Here is a 15,332-nt window from a genome sequence, read left to right on the forward strand (position 1 = left end):
CAGAGATGCTGCCAGGTAAAGAGCATGAGTCATGGGTGTGTACAATACCCCTTCTGAGCAGTCTTTATCCATCACTCTGCCATTGCTCCTCTGCTAAACAGCCAGAAGGTCATGGAGAAATATTACGTCCACATTTTATCTACACACACTTTACAGAGACTGAATTCTAAAGAAAACAGAAAGGAAAATATAACCACTTTCAGAGGCCTCTCCCTGGGACAGAAGTTCTCACTTCTTCATGAGAAGCATCGTGGTGCACCGGCCACAACTGCTTCCATTCAGAGCCATCTCTGTTGAGGTGCCTACTCAAGATGCAGGAATCCTATGGAAACAGGCCTCGGTTGCCCTTCCATTTTCCCTGCAGCCTGCATCTGCATTCAGCCTCCATGTAACTTCTGAATGCTGGCTAGGAAAGGCTGATAATGACATACCACAGGTTTCTTAACAAAGTAAGACAATCCTGCCTTTTGGAAGCCTCGCTATGTTCTTTTGATCCGAACAGACATTATTGCTAGTAGCATGGAGTAGATCTTCAGCAACTGTAAATGGACAGTGACATGCTGAATTTCTTGGATTATCAGTTATTTACACCACCCAAAGATCCTGCATACCATCCAAACCACTGTTCTGCATGTTATGCACTCTCTTCCCCAACGAGGTTAGGTATCCGGACTGCAAGAACAGTCAATAGGAATTGAGATGATTTTAAACTAGGCATCTCGGCTTCCAAGTAGTAAAAATGATTTGTATAAAACTGCTTGGGCATTTGGTTCTCAAATAGGAAGCCTAGAAGAAACTAAGGACTTTGCTGATCTGAAATTGTTAGTGCTTGGCATTTAAAAAAGCTCTTCAGAATGCACCTGACAAATTACTTCATCAAGATTTGGGGGGACTGATGGGAATGCTTTTCACATAGTTGTTAGAACAGAAGTGCTCACAATTTTCCTAGGAAATATGTCAAAATTAATCAAATAATTCCAGGAGCAGAACGCTGCAGCCAGGTTCCTTATTCATCTGTGTCCAAAGGCTGGACTCTTCCTTGGTATGAAGAAGGCACAAGCCATGGCTGACATTTCCCTGTACCTGAGACTGGCATGATATCTCTCTCCCAAGTGCCTCTTTCTACAGCCTCTCCTCAGCCCATCTGTGTTTTCTTCCCCTCCCCCACATATATAATTTAATTGAATTTGGTCAAAAAGATATTTTCAACCACCTGTCAAATTTGGATTACACTAGTCAGGATATCCAAAGTTACACTCGAAGAAGGACATGCACCAGAGGCCAGATTTTAGTGGCACGCTGAAAACCCCCCAAAATGTTCAGCACCCGCATTGGTGGAAGCCTGAAGAAGAGCTTCATTACACCTCCACAGTACTAAGTGCTCCAGGGTCGGACCCCACAAAAAGGAGCACAGTCCTGGAAAATCCTGTGCCCTAGAGACTGCCTGAGCCCCATCCCAGCAGTCCAGAGCAGCTGAATACTCCAAACGCAGCTACTCCAAGCAGCAGTTGAGGAATAAACACCCCGTGGAGGCCCACCGCTCACTGCAGCAATGGGCTGGAAGCAAGGCACAGGGAACTTTCACGTGGACAAAGGTGGGGAAGGCAGTATGCAGAACCCACCTACCTGAGAGAAGATTAAATCTTATCCAACTTCCTCCTGACAGCCAAGCTTCCCCCATACAGCCAGCACAGTAAATGAGATTGCAATGTGGGCAAGCAGGAGGCCAGACACAAGTCCAGAAGCAAGGGGGTTTAGCTCTTACTGAGCAGCTTGATAGCAGAAGTGCCATGGTCATTCTTTCTAATTTCAGAGACCTTTTAAATAAAGTTCCACTCCAGAAGCCAAGCATGAAAGGAGAGGAATGAAAACTCTTTGATAGATAAGATATTACAAGAGACTGTCAGAAGCTTGCTAGGAGAATGAAGTAACACTCTGGATACTGTCATTGAAAACAATAATGAAAGAGTACACCATTTTCTTAACTGAAGTACTATCAAATCTATGTTACTGCCACACAACATATTTTTCGTCCAAAGGTGCCAATTTCAAGCTATGACTATTGATCTCTATCTAACACTCAAAATTAACTGCACTACTAAGGAAAAGTGGCACCAAATCGTTTGAGAACATCAAACAGTAAAAAGCCAATGGGGTCAAATCAAGGTCAGAATTTGATGAGTAGGGTGTCAGAAATTTAATCCATTTTGTCTAAGATAATGTATAGAGCCCGTATTGGGGCGCTTTTTTCCCCTTTCTTTTCTGTAATTTTTTTTAAGCTAGCTTCTCTCAAAAATATCACAAAACCAGACCTCAACTTTTTTTTTATGAACTTTTTTCCATGACTGGAGAGAGAAAAGATTAAATGGACTGCAACACAGATGGCAATTATGCCTCTGTTTATTTCCTAATGAGTCACAAGATTATTTTTTGCCTTCTGCCACATCATTTCAGAATACAAGAAAACCTTATCTTGAAGGAGACTTGAGGAGACAAAATAACACTGTTAAAAGTTCCAGTCCAGCAAGAGACTGAAGTGTATTTAAAAAAAACAAACCAAAAAAAGACCACACAAAAAAAAAACCCACCCCAAAACTTTAACCACAAGTGAAGTCCCATTCACTTAAATTCAGAAATGATGGGTAAATCTGTTCCACCAACTGGTGAATGTGGTGGCTATCAAGTTCATTAGTGGTCTCATGACAAAATATTCAACAGCTCTCATAGTGACACATTGCATGTACCACTCAGCATTTGGAGAAAGTTAATTCCCTAACTGTGGCTAGAGAAGGCTTCTCCTCTGCCCCCTAACAGAGCCATCTGTGCCCTGTAACTGCTTCCCATGTCACCTCGCCCGTCCCGGATATTCCCCAGCCTCGGAGAGCTGACAGAACTCCCTTCCAGCCTGAGAGCCAAGCCCAGAGAGCCCACACTGGAGGCAGCACAGCCATGAGCACACTGACCCAGCACTGCTAGGGCTTCAAACTTGGCTGGGGCCACTTGCTTGTGAAATCCAGGCCGAGTAACCAATTTCATAGTGGCAACACCATCTGCTTCTCATATCACAGTCTAGTAATTAGCACGCTCTTGAAAAGAAGCATGAGAGATGTAGTCATCAGTTCAAACCCTTGTCTCTCACCTCAAGAAATGCCTTAACCACAGGGTTTTGGATAGGGGGACTCCCCTCTAAACCTGCTGAAATCTTGCAACAAAAATTCAGACTTTGATCCTAAGAGGGCTGAATCCTCAGCCTTGTGATTAAGACACATGGCTGAAAGAGAAGAATCCTTTATCTGAGAACTTTTCATATGTTTTAGGCAGTAACTGGGGGTGGATAATATGAATTTGGATCTTGTCAGGAAGAGTCTGAGTGTGACCTCCCACCTCCTACCAGAATACACAATATGCAAAAGAGGATCCATTTTAAAGGGAGAGCAAGACATACGCTCCTTTCTGGAACAGCACTACCTCCGTGCTGGAACACGCTTTCTGCAGTAGTAGGTAAAGACACCCCTACTCAGGAGATGGCTGGTGCTTCAGAAACACCCATGTCCTCAGGACATTTCTATTTCCTGGCTCTAGAGGTTCCCCTTCAGTGTCTGGAGATTCCTGCCGGCTTTGGTGAGCCTCAGGCTTATCTATCCCAAGGAAGTTCAAAGACAACACAACTGGTGTGGTAAAGACAGGGCACAGTTAGGTTGAATAATTTGTTACCTAAAAATGCTTCTGACAGATGGCAAGGCTGTTCTGGAACGCTGTGAACATAACAGATTTTGGGACAGGGTGCTGAAGAGAACTGATTTTAGTGAAAAGTTGGATTTTTATCAAAATGACCTTTTCCACTCCAAGTGCCTGCTTTGCATAGAGAATTGCAAAGAAAACTCCAAAATTTGATAAGAAATTGAACATCCCAGTGACTTAACTGGAGTTCCGGTTTGGTTGTCATTATCCTTCATGGCCCATTAGCTGCAACTGGACTCCAAGTCCAACATGCATCATTGCCAAATGTTCCCATGATGTATCACAAGAGCCCAAGAAAACAGAAAACCATCATTCACATTAAGAAAAGCTCAGAGTTTAAGGAAGAGAAGAGACCATTTGCCCCAAATACTCGCAAGTTCTTTAATCTGACCTCGAAACCAGTTGCTTCTACCTTGCTTTTTTCCCCTCCTCTCAAAAAACCTGCAATATTCACAATCCATTTTAATCACCAAGGCATTTTCAGGCTGTATTCCTAAAGAAATGAGGCTCAGTTGTTGGCACTGTTGTCCATTTATCTGTCTGATGGTCAGTTCTGTGTCCCTTCCCTTCCTGTCTCCTCAACGCCTTCAGAAACTACCCGACAGACAGGGAAGGGGGAAGGAGCTGTGAGTGCTGGGTGGGAAGAGTAGATATAAAAATCCTTAGTTCTGTTTTGATACTTTGCAACCACAGCTCAGATCTACACAGTAGATCAGCAAGTCTCTGAGGTTTGAGAGGAAACACTGCCAAAAGATGGTATTTCTTTCCCCTCAAAAAAAAAGTTGAAACAGTTTATTACTAGGTGTTGTATCGCATCTGAAACTTTCAGTTTCAGTACTTTTGTGACGTATATACCAAGTGGAGAAAAGGATCTTACTAAAACCTTCCAGGATGAAAACCCTCATGCTAGCCAGTCTAGACATTCTCTAGCAAATACAAAAGTGGGATTAGATGGTGCTGCTATTCTGACCCCAAATAAAAATTAATTAATATAAATTACTTAAATAATAAAAATTAATAAGAAGAAAAAAACAACCAGGTGAGCATTAGCTAAAACAAAGTTTAGTTTGAGATGGTGAAATGCTACAATATACCTTATTAGTAGGAGGTAAATCCATTAAAATACCAAGCACTTTCTAAAGCATGTATTAAAGTATACATTTGTCTTGGTTATGTAGAAACTTTTTTGTAAGAAAGAACATAATTTTTTAAACTAGAGTGGAAAGCAGACTCATTGGCTTCTATTTGGTACTTAGCTTTCTACATATCTGGCTATTAAATTAAAAGGTTACTGAATTTTTAGTGTCTACTTAATCTCTTGGCTTACTTTAGACTCCTCTTCTAAAAAGTTTCATTTAAGTGAGATGAAAATCATTGATTTCTGATGCTTCACTCCATATCCAGGAAACAGAATCATAGAGCATGAAGAAATGCTTGAGTTAAATTATACACACCTGTCTCTCCAAGAAAAGGTTTTCTATGTGTGCTGGAACGTACTTTTTTCCAACACCTGGTAATTCTTGTGGTTTCTACATACATATTCCACAGAAGAGGCAAAGCTTACTGGTGTACAGCATTACTTCTGTACAATGCTGTATGTTTGCAATTAGGCACTCCCACAATGATTTCCATATCTAGCCACTTGCTCTTCTTATTTCTTGATAAGTGATGGCCTTATCAGGAAGTCGGGGGCGAGTCTATTACTGCTTTGAGTAAACAGCCTAAAGGTCATTTTAGATGTTGGCTTTGACACTCTTGGTTCAGTAGACACCCACCATGGCTGTCACCAGTATGCTGAGTTACCCTCATGGAAAAATAGCCTCTCAGTGGGTCCTGTCTTCTCTTCAAAAGAAGAGACCACCAATGAGCACTTAATGATGAAATGAGGAAAATTCTATCAAATTCCCCTCAAAGATACTTGACAGAGGCATTTGGTCTGAGGTCAGGATTCAGGTGTTGGAGGTCTGCTAAGATTAGGGGAATGTCCTCGAGTTAATGGGGTCTCTGAGTCCCTGTGTGTCCCAATGGGTGCCACAGTTCCAGCCAGTGCTTAAGGACCAGTTAAAGGAGGTTTCCCCAAGAAGAACTGACAGAAGCAGAAGACATCCCAGATAAACAGGCACAGACTTTAGCAGGTGTGGCTATGTATTCTAGAATGACAGGAGTAAAACCCATGGCTCACACAGCACTCCGTCTTGAGGTGTCCACCTGCACAGCTGTCACACACCTCACTGCCCTCCAATCCAGCCTTCTGCAAGTACCATTTCTATCCTGCTCCCACAAGACTGAGCAGTAGAACAGTAGAAGGCACAGCTTTGCTGAAATAGATGAATCCACTGCCAGAGTGTGTTGGCAGCACACACCACCACTGTGCCTCCATCAGTAAAAGGTCGTTCCAACACTACACTCCTGGCCACCTTCTCCCACACACTCTTCAGCATGAAAGCAGAAGAACCCAGCAGACAGGTTTAAAGATACTATCATCCTGCAAAAGAAGAGTTGCATGACTAGAGATAAGATCCAGAGCAAAGGCCAAAGCACCCACAGGGCTGATATAGCAATATGCCTTGTATTGACAACTCTACAGACTGAGCTATGCATATTCCACAAGGGACACCACCACCCAAGGCAGAATCCAAAGTTCACTACAGAGTAACTCCTGAAGACTTTTCAGGAAACTTCCCACAAACAAAAGTAATTTTCTTCTCAAAATTAGGTATTTCAGGCTCCTAGGCTCTCATTTTAGGCACTTGAAGATAAAGTATTTCGAAAGACTATGGAACAGGTGAGTCTCACTGAAGTCCCACATAAAGAGTTACTGTGGATTCAGGCCCCCAGGATGCTATTCTGGTACTGCCTGGTGCTTCATCTCTCTCCCCGCACACCAGCATGCAGACAACTTAGTAGCAAGGCATCTCAGACACTTCTCCCCAGACTGAACACAGCACCTCCAATAACTGAGGCACAGTGTCAAATCAATCATCCTGCTAGATCATACTGTCTGTGTCCACTTTACAAAAGTGGAAAAGGTACAGCACAGTCCACTCCCCCTCATCCGGCTAGAGACAGGTCTGAGGCTCTCCTAAAAAGTGAGGGGACAGGTTGTACTGACACATCATCTCCTTTTTTCTGTAAAGAAATGTACATGCTAATACATGTGTTGTTAAATTTCTATATGAAGTGCACCTTGTGTCATCTTTGCCTCACTTCTGTGCAGCTAAAAAAGAGAAGAGAGAAACCAGAACCATGACAAACAGCTATGGAAGACAGCAAATACATGTGTGTTCTTCCAAGATGATGCTGTCTTTTCAGAGCCAGACACTCGGGTTACTGCATCTACCAGCCCTTTTGCTTCAAGACATGCATAACAGTAGCTTCCAGGACATCCTGTTCTTTTCCACCGTGCCTTGTGAAATCCAGCTGTAGCCACTGTGACCTCTGGCACTGCCCTCACAACCAGGACAGGCTGTTCTGCTGCCCTTAGAGATGAAACTTCTGGTTTTTAGAAGTGATTCCTAGCACAATTCACTCTGAAAGGCATTATCATGCAGGAGCTAATAGACAAAAACTCATGAGGACACATCCCATTGCTCTTTTTCCCTCCCTTCCCTCCACAACAAACATGGCTTCAGAGACCTCTGCAAAAGCAGTCAAGCCCAACTTCCACAGAGCCCTGCACGGTATTGTATAGGCACAGTCAGAGCTGCTTTCTCCAGACACGGGGCTCCATTTTCCAGTACATAATTTTCACTTTGCGCTAAACAGACAACAGAGTGTGAAAACTCCCTTTTTTTGGGTTTGACATTATCGTACAGACAAGAAAACCATCTGCAGTTTTCAGCTTCAGCTTTTGCTCCAAGTTGGGATCTTTCTGTTACTTTTCCCAATACATTTTCGAGCCCAGACACTAATTCAGTCTACTCCCTACTTCAGCTGCTCTCCCACTCTGTGAGCAATGTCTGCTTTCTAGCACGATGCAGGAGTCACTAAACAGCACCTGAGTAGGGTGCTTATAATCCCAGGATGCCATACCACAAAGTAGGCTCCTTGAATCCAGTACTTACCCCAAAAGGGCATGAGCTTGCCAGCTGCATGGCCCAGCACTGCTCACTCGTGAAGGGTAGAATAGCACAGGTGGAACTTCACTGCAGTCCAATATCACAACCTGTCATATCTTCCTTGCTAAAGGAATCTGGGTAAAGAAAACACAAGCTGTATTTAAGCAATAATACCTTCTGGGAATGTCTAGCAACAAGTGCTCTGACGAACGAGCTGTGCCTCTGGCCCTTACCCTCACCACTCAACAGTTCTCAGGCTGATTTAAAATAGCTGACTTAAAAGTCATAATTGCTATTCTCAACAGTAAAATACAAAATTTTTTTTAATGTACCTTTTAACATGCTGCAAAGTTAAACATTGCTTGCATGTTGCCATGGATATAATTTCATGTTTATAAGACTGGTCTTTCCTGGCAGCTAAATGCTGGCATGGGAACAAATAGCAGAAAAGGGTTTTGTTTGGCATTTTGCTTTGTTTAGGATAGCGGCTAGCTACTTTTCTTATTAATGAGCTTTTGATTTTACTGGAGTTTCTCTAGGAAGAGTTCACCTCGTTGGCATTGAACATGTCACAACCGATCCTCCAGTCTGTGTGAGAAGAGCCCTGACCTCTGTGGCACCACTCATGAGAATCAGGGTATAGGGTCAAGACTGAGTATGTTTACATATCTGCCATGGCTGATATCAGACAGGATACAGTGCATGGAAACATCCTTCATCTCTGCTTGCTTCATCTCTCAACACAAAGAGCAGGGGTTGAGCTAGAACTAACTTTTATTCAGAATAAAAACATGATCAATTCTGACTAAAATAAGGTACCAAATTCAGGTTTTCATTTGAGGAGACAAGCGGTTTCATTCCATGGGTCCCAGGAAGAATCTCCAAAATGGAATTGCTAAATTCGTTACAACTTCGAATCAGCTGCATTCATGCAGAAAGGCTAATGGAGCAAGAATAAAACCCAGGCTGACAAGAAGGTGTTACCAGTTCAGAATACCAAGTCTAATTGCCTCCATCCATACCTAATGACTCGTGGCCACATCTATTTCAAAGAGTGTATGTGTATCTCTAGCCCTGCTGGATGACTTATGTGGCAGAAGTCACCTGGTCTTCAGTGGGACAACATTTCACCCCTCAGTGAATGAACCCAGGGATAACTTTTGCCTGCTGGTTGGTAACATGTAGGATTGTAGCAACTCAGCTGCTATTGCTAAGAGATCTGAAAATAAGAAGTAATTGCACAGACAAATCTGGGGATTACACCACACCATGTCTCTCCAAATCACGCAGCCAGAGTGTTTACCTCTGTCCGTGTGTTGCTGTCATGAAAAACTCTGTACCTATTTCAGTGTCAGAGATACATATCAGTAAAACCTGACTTCAGCTTTTGAAGTGGGTGGAGAGCAACACCGCCCCTCTTCTGTGCTGGAGTCTGCAACTAAACTGCATTTTACTCACAAACATATCTGTAGTTCTGCCGTGTTCTGACTTTTAAAAAAAATAATCTCATTGGACAGACACCACCAGCAAGTTTCTCCACTCTGTGGAGTGTCTTCACAGCCCTCCCACATAGTGAAAATGACTCAGACTAAACTACTAAATTTAGGGCATTGGTATTCTATGTGTTACGCTGGTGTTCATACAAGTAATGCCTTAAACAGTAAATTTCTGAATTAAGCATTCAGGCATCTCTTCTATGCTGCATTTGCCACTGAAACAGAATGGCAATGAAGGTGGGCTGAGGAGGAGGTTATTTGGATCATGATTTGGCTTGTGTTTTGGCTAGAGCTATATGGGAATTTGAATGAGGTTTGCATGCACTTTTAGAAGTATCTATTGACCCAATATCATGATGTTTGATCTCAAGTGATGAGATAGTGCAAGATTAGCTGCCCTTGGGAGATTCCCTTCATCTCAGGCAAGAGACAGCAGGCTTTGACTCACAAATTGGGAGGATTTCTCTTGGGATGACTAGACCAATTCCCACTCCTCAGCATCCAACTCACCCATCTTTCTGATGTTCCCCTCCTGCAAGGATGGTTCATGAAGCAGCTGCTGAGCTGCTGGTTGCAAATCCATGCAGTCGATTAGATCAGTACTTCCGTAATTCAATATAAAACACAGAGAATTATTGAAAGTTTTTAATTTGCAAATCAGACCCTGCTTCATGAGCAACAATCATCCGTGTAAGCAAGGACAAGGTAGTCTGGAAGAAACCTGCGATGGCCAAGAAGTTACGCAGCCATCACCAGCAAGTCAGGGCTTTGCAGAGAGATTGGCCATGTGGTCACCACCCAGTAAAAAGGATAGCAAGTCCCTGGCCTTATGAGGAGCAGAAGAAGCAATGAGAGGGATGGGATGAGAAGAGGAAGGGGAGAAAGAGGAGTGCTAATGAACCTTTTCAGTTGAGGCACTCTTTCCTCTCTGTTTGCTTAAAATCACCAACAAATCAGTGTGAGACTGAAGTCAGGCCAGAACCTGGCCAAGAGACCACACTCTCCTTCAGTCTGACCACACCACCTGCTGAAGCCAGCGAGAATTTTATGTGGGTATCTCAGGCAAGGACATAGAAGCAATGACTCATCTATTAAGGAACTTCGGTTCTTTATCTGTTTGCCAGGTGCCTCCAGAAAGGCACAGTTTTCTTAAATATTTGTGGTTTTTGAAACTGCTGAATAATCTTTACAAATACAGTTCATGATCTGTTCCCCAATTAAAACCATGCAATTGCTAGGAGCAATCTGAGCTGTTTACGCTGCACATTTTTATCACATGCCCTTCCTTTGTTCCTCATCAATGGAGCACAACTCTTCAATAAAAATTAGGTTCATGCAAAAACATTTTAACATTTTCATATAACCTGTTGTAGCTTCCAGGAATGCTTATACTGGTCTGATGTACAGTATTTCAGCCTGAGAAGTTGGGCATTCTTGTCTGAAGTTCTGCAGAGCAGGTAAAGAACAATTCTTTTCAATAAAACCCAAAACTTGTTCTTGTATGAACACCTGCCATAAGGAAAATTTCCACAGTACAATGTCTGTCCTTGTCCTGACCCCACCTGAGAAGCAGTGATCTGAAAAGACTCCAAAATGCCCACTTAATAGAATCTTAAAAATCCATGCCTAGAAGCGATCTGGAGGGATTATTTAATCTCTTTCCTTGCTCCAAAACAGAATAAAGAACTCAGACCATCTCTGAAAAGCATTCATGACACTTTTTCTTGCAAAAATTCAGACAAGAATATTCCACTTTCTCCCTAAGTAATCATGTGCCATAATTTTACTACTCATGCAATTAGAGAATATTTTCCTAACACTTGAGTTACAGTGTTTCTTCACTTTATCACCTCATATTTGTCCAACCAGGCAACTTTGACTGGGTCAAATTACCCAGTTCTATCACCCAGATTTTGACTGGTAGCAGAGTCAGAGAATATAATGAAGGAAAGATGTTGAAAGCTAAGATCAAGAGGTATACCAAGATGAGAATATCTGTAGGGTATCTACTGCATACTAGTTGCCCTATCAACTGAGAAATTACATTAGTTAAACATTAATTACTCTTGGAAATCATGTTTTTAAATCATTTTACAATTTAGGTCCATACAAACTGTCTGACAAATCTGTCTCACTATCTGTCCAGGAATCCAAATCTCTTTCTTTAGCAGATTCATATTTCCAACTTCATTAACACTTCCTTCTTTAGAATACTTACAGGGGACTTGTAAAAAAGATAGGGACAAACCTTTTAGCAAGGCCTGTAGGATAGGACAAAAAGTATTGTTTTTAAATTAAAAGAAGTCAGACTAGATGTAAGGAAGTAATTTTTTACAACAAAGGTGGTGAAACAATGATACAGGTTGCCCAGAGAGATGGTGGATGCTCCATCCCTAGAAACATTCAAGGTCAGGCTGAACTGGGCTCTGAGCAACCTGACTTAATTGCAGATGTCCCTGCTCACTGCAGGGGTCTTGGACTAGATGGCCTTTAAAGGTCCCTTCAACCCAAACCAGTCTGTGGACAATTAAATCTTCCTCGGTAAAACTCAGTTAAAATATCTCCCTAATAACTTCTACCTTGTGAAACAGAGTTGCCTCAACATATCCTACCATGATGACACATTAAGGGGGTTTTGCCATACTGCCTTTCCAAGCAATATCCATGTAAAGTGTCCCTTGCCACCAATAAGTGCTTCCAAGAGTTGCTCAAAAACATCTTTCCACTCATCCCAGGCAGGTGGCTTAAATTACACCCACCTGTCAAAGAGGCTCTGCTCTAACTTCACCCAGACAAGTCTGTCCTTCAGTATTCCACAGTTTCAGGACAGGCATGGATAATGCTTCTCCATTTCTCCAAGCCTGTCCTTACAAATGAGCTGTATGAATGCTCCAGTCCTGCGACTGATCCCAGCAAATTTCTAACGCTTTAATGAAATATTTGACTCTGTGCTACAATGCCAGGTCCTTTTGCCATATTTGTACTGATGTTGCCTTCTTAACCTTCCAAAGGTGCTGCTGTGATATTCACTCTTTTAAACCTTTGCACTGACCTCTTTCAAACTGAGCATAAAGTCCTTTTCTCACTAGGCTGGTGTAGGGCGCACTGTGATGGAGCCCTACTTCTTCATCATCTAAGAGAAATTCATACCCCTGCCTTCAATGTATGACATTAGCAAGTGCCAAATATGTTATTTCCACACTTTTGATTTTAAAATGAAGTGGTTCGGTATTCCTGAATTGAAACACTTAATTTCAATGAGCTGAACCAAAGCAAAATATTTTGGTCTGACCCAGTTTGACATCAGTTTGTCTCATCTGTTTAAAGTGAGCCTCTCTGTCCAAGCTTTCTCCCATGATCCAGCACTACAGTAGGTAAGAGGAGAGACTGCAACACACCCTTGGTTAAATAATGCAGAGGTGGGAGTGGCTGTAAGAAATAATCAGGATACAATGCTTCCTGTCCCAAAAATACCACAGCATTTCACACAAATGGCTCAGACTCAATATTAAGTAACACACAGCAACCCAGCTCAACAAACTGTTTTGAAATGCATCAAACTGACTCAAAGCAAAGTAAAAACTTCAGTAATACCTTCCCAGAGAGTCCTCCTTAAATTTCAATCTCACAGAATTTTTGCATAAAAGTCACTTGAACACCAAGTATTTTTTAACATAATATAATTAGCAACTGTAGAAATAGATCAGTCATCATGACTTGCTGCACAGGAAGATCAGAATACTGATTCATACATACTTTATATACATTGAATTTCTTCAGAAACCCAGTACTTTTACATCTTCTTCATACCACGACAGTTCAAATGGAGGTCTTTGCTCTCCAATGGTTTGCACATGATGGGAAGTGATGCTAATCATGAGAACCACCAGAAAATTCTTTTGAGCCAATTAGATGGCATCAGTCACAATGACATTAGTCATCCACTCCTCAATCTGAGAAGGAACCAAAAATTGTCATGCATCTATTCCCAAAGCTGCAAAAGACATTAGGGAAGTGTACTATTTCCCATTCTTTTTGCAATCATTGTTACACAAAGTGACACAAGCTGCTATTTTCTGTTCCTTTTCTAGGAGAATGGTGGTTACTCTCTGTGCAGGTTACAAGAGAGACTTTGAACTCATTTAACTGCTTTGTACTCCCTCTGTCCTTTCTTGATCATCATATGAAAATGTTGCCATGAGCCTGATGCCATTAGCCTCTGCAGCTTATAAGGGCAAGATGAGTGAGGTGTGACTGCTGGTTAGCAGTGACAGAGGAGAGAGTTGTCATACATGGTGCCATGACTCAGCACACCAGTGAGAATAATTAGAAAAGCATGAGAAGTTGGTAACCAACATGTGGAAAAGTGGACACACAAGGAAAATCTTCCAAAAAGCTGATAGTGAAGCATCAGATGATGTTAACTGCAGAGGGTTCAAAAGGGAGAACTGTAAGAACAGATCCAGGAATAACAGTGCAGCAGAGAGACAGACTGCCCTGGAGCAGCCAGCCTAACAAACCACACTGCTGAGATCAGTAAGTGCCACTGATCTCAGTAAGCTGTGAAGTGGGGGAAGTCCAGGAAGAACTGTTAGGAGGAGAGGCTGACAAGATTTTATCTTTCCAGAGCAGGATGGTTTGGGAATCCCAAAGAGATGCTGATGCAGCAATCTACCACTTTCACCCCAGCCAGGAGACCAGACTACCCAGCAGCCTTGGTGAGCACAGAGACCTCTGTATATGTTGTTCCAACGTGAGAGGCACCTTTGAAGCACTCAACTGCTACATACATCCCCCAAGGCACAGGCTGGCCAGCTCTGGAAATAGCAACTCCTGAAATCCTGACCTTTGTTTTTGGAAGACAGAAGTAGTGAAAAAGAGGATGAAAAATCAGAAATATCAACCCTTCTGACAGACAAGTAAATAGGCCAAGTTAATAGTAAAGTAATATTCTTGAGAAGGCAAAGATCTGTGGCTGAGAAGTCGAGATGCATCTAGCACATCTGGAGAAACTCTGCCAAGGTTTTCATGGCATCTTGTCCTCTGGGATGACATTTTGGCTCGCTACCCAGTTAGAATTGCCCTTGAAGGACTTTATGGGCTAGATCCTCAGCTAGAGCAAACCACACTGCTGCTTTTTAGAAGCAGGACAATTTTGAGTAGGAGAGTTGTGCCCCAGATCTCAGACTGGCAGGATGGTTTTCTCAGGGGAGCTACATCTGACAGCTTCACAGTGAAAGGAAATGTTATCCATAGCATGAAACTCCAATTCAACAAACAAATTGGAAACGGACTTTCCAAGAAGTCATGTTAACAGATGGTACCAAATCCAAGTGGCAAAGATCACAATTACTTCTTCACATTTCACATTTTGTCTTTTGTTGTGTGTGTGCTTCAGCCCCAGAGAAACAGATTATGACTCAAGTAGTGAAGCTAATTAAACTATAACGTACTAAAAGGAGGTTTGGCTGTGTTGACATATCTGGAGTGTGGTACAGCAAGATACTCCTCTGTAAACACTGAAATACCTCCCCAGGATTTCTCATAATTATGAAATAATTCAGAATATCTCCAGAAGAAGTCTTAGATTGGAATGCCAACCCTAAAACTCAAACATGCCTGAACTAGATAAACCAGATAAGTTAAGACCATATTAAAATATCTATAAAAAGAAGATGAAGAAGGACAACTGGAATAGTAACTGTGCCCTGCAGTTGTTGCTAGGCCTCACCTTTCTACATCCATCTGCACTGAATCCAGATTCATTCTCTTCAAGAGATGGTATCTAAGACTCCCTGATTTGTTTTTCACACTGTCCAGTAGAAACAACTTGATCACAGTGAAATAAGACTCACAGCAGCCCTCTTTTTCCCAGAGAGAGATCTTCCAGAAACTGTAAAGATACAACTTTAATTATGTTCCAATGCTCATTTATAACAAATGCCTTTTTTGCACCATGCTAACAACATAAGAGGTCTCTGACTCTGAGGTGGCCCCTGCTTTGCCTGGTGAATGAATGAAGCAACGCTGACCTAAG

At 42.2% G+C, this 15,332-nt stretch overlaps 1 long non-coding RNA gene across 17 annotated transcripts in view; it reads right to left on the reverse strand.

The window, feature by feature from the left end:
* Positions 1 to 15,332, reverse strand: part of LOC121667115 — a 142,538-nt gene that overhangs the window by 100,795 nt on the left and 26,411 nt on the right. For 16 of the 17 annotated variants that reach the window (XR_006016924.1, XR_006016923.1, XR_006016919.1 and 13 more), the window contains one exon: positions 7,806 to 7,933. The exons of the other annotated variant lie outside the window; for it this stretch is intronic. This is a non-coding gene — a long non-coding RNA (uncharacterized LOC121667115). The remainder of the gene's footprint in view (positions 1 to 7,805; positions 7,934 to 15,332) is intronic. 17 annotated transcript variants of the gene reach the window in all.

The sequence above is a fragment of the Corvus kubaryi genome, unplaced genomic scaffold, assembly GCF_017639235.1.
Source record: "Corvus kubaryi isolate FWS band 111438036 unplaced genomic scaffold, C.kubaryi_AGA036_p1.0 37357, whole genome shotgun sequence".
Classification (NCBI taxonomy): domain Eukaryota; kingdom Metazoa; phylum Chordata; class Aves; order Passeriformes; family Corvidae; genus Corvus; species Corvus kubaryi.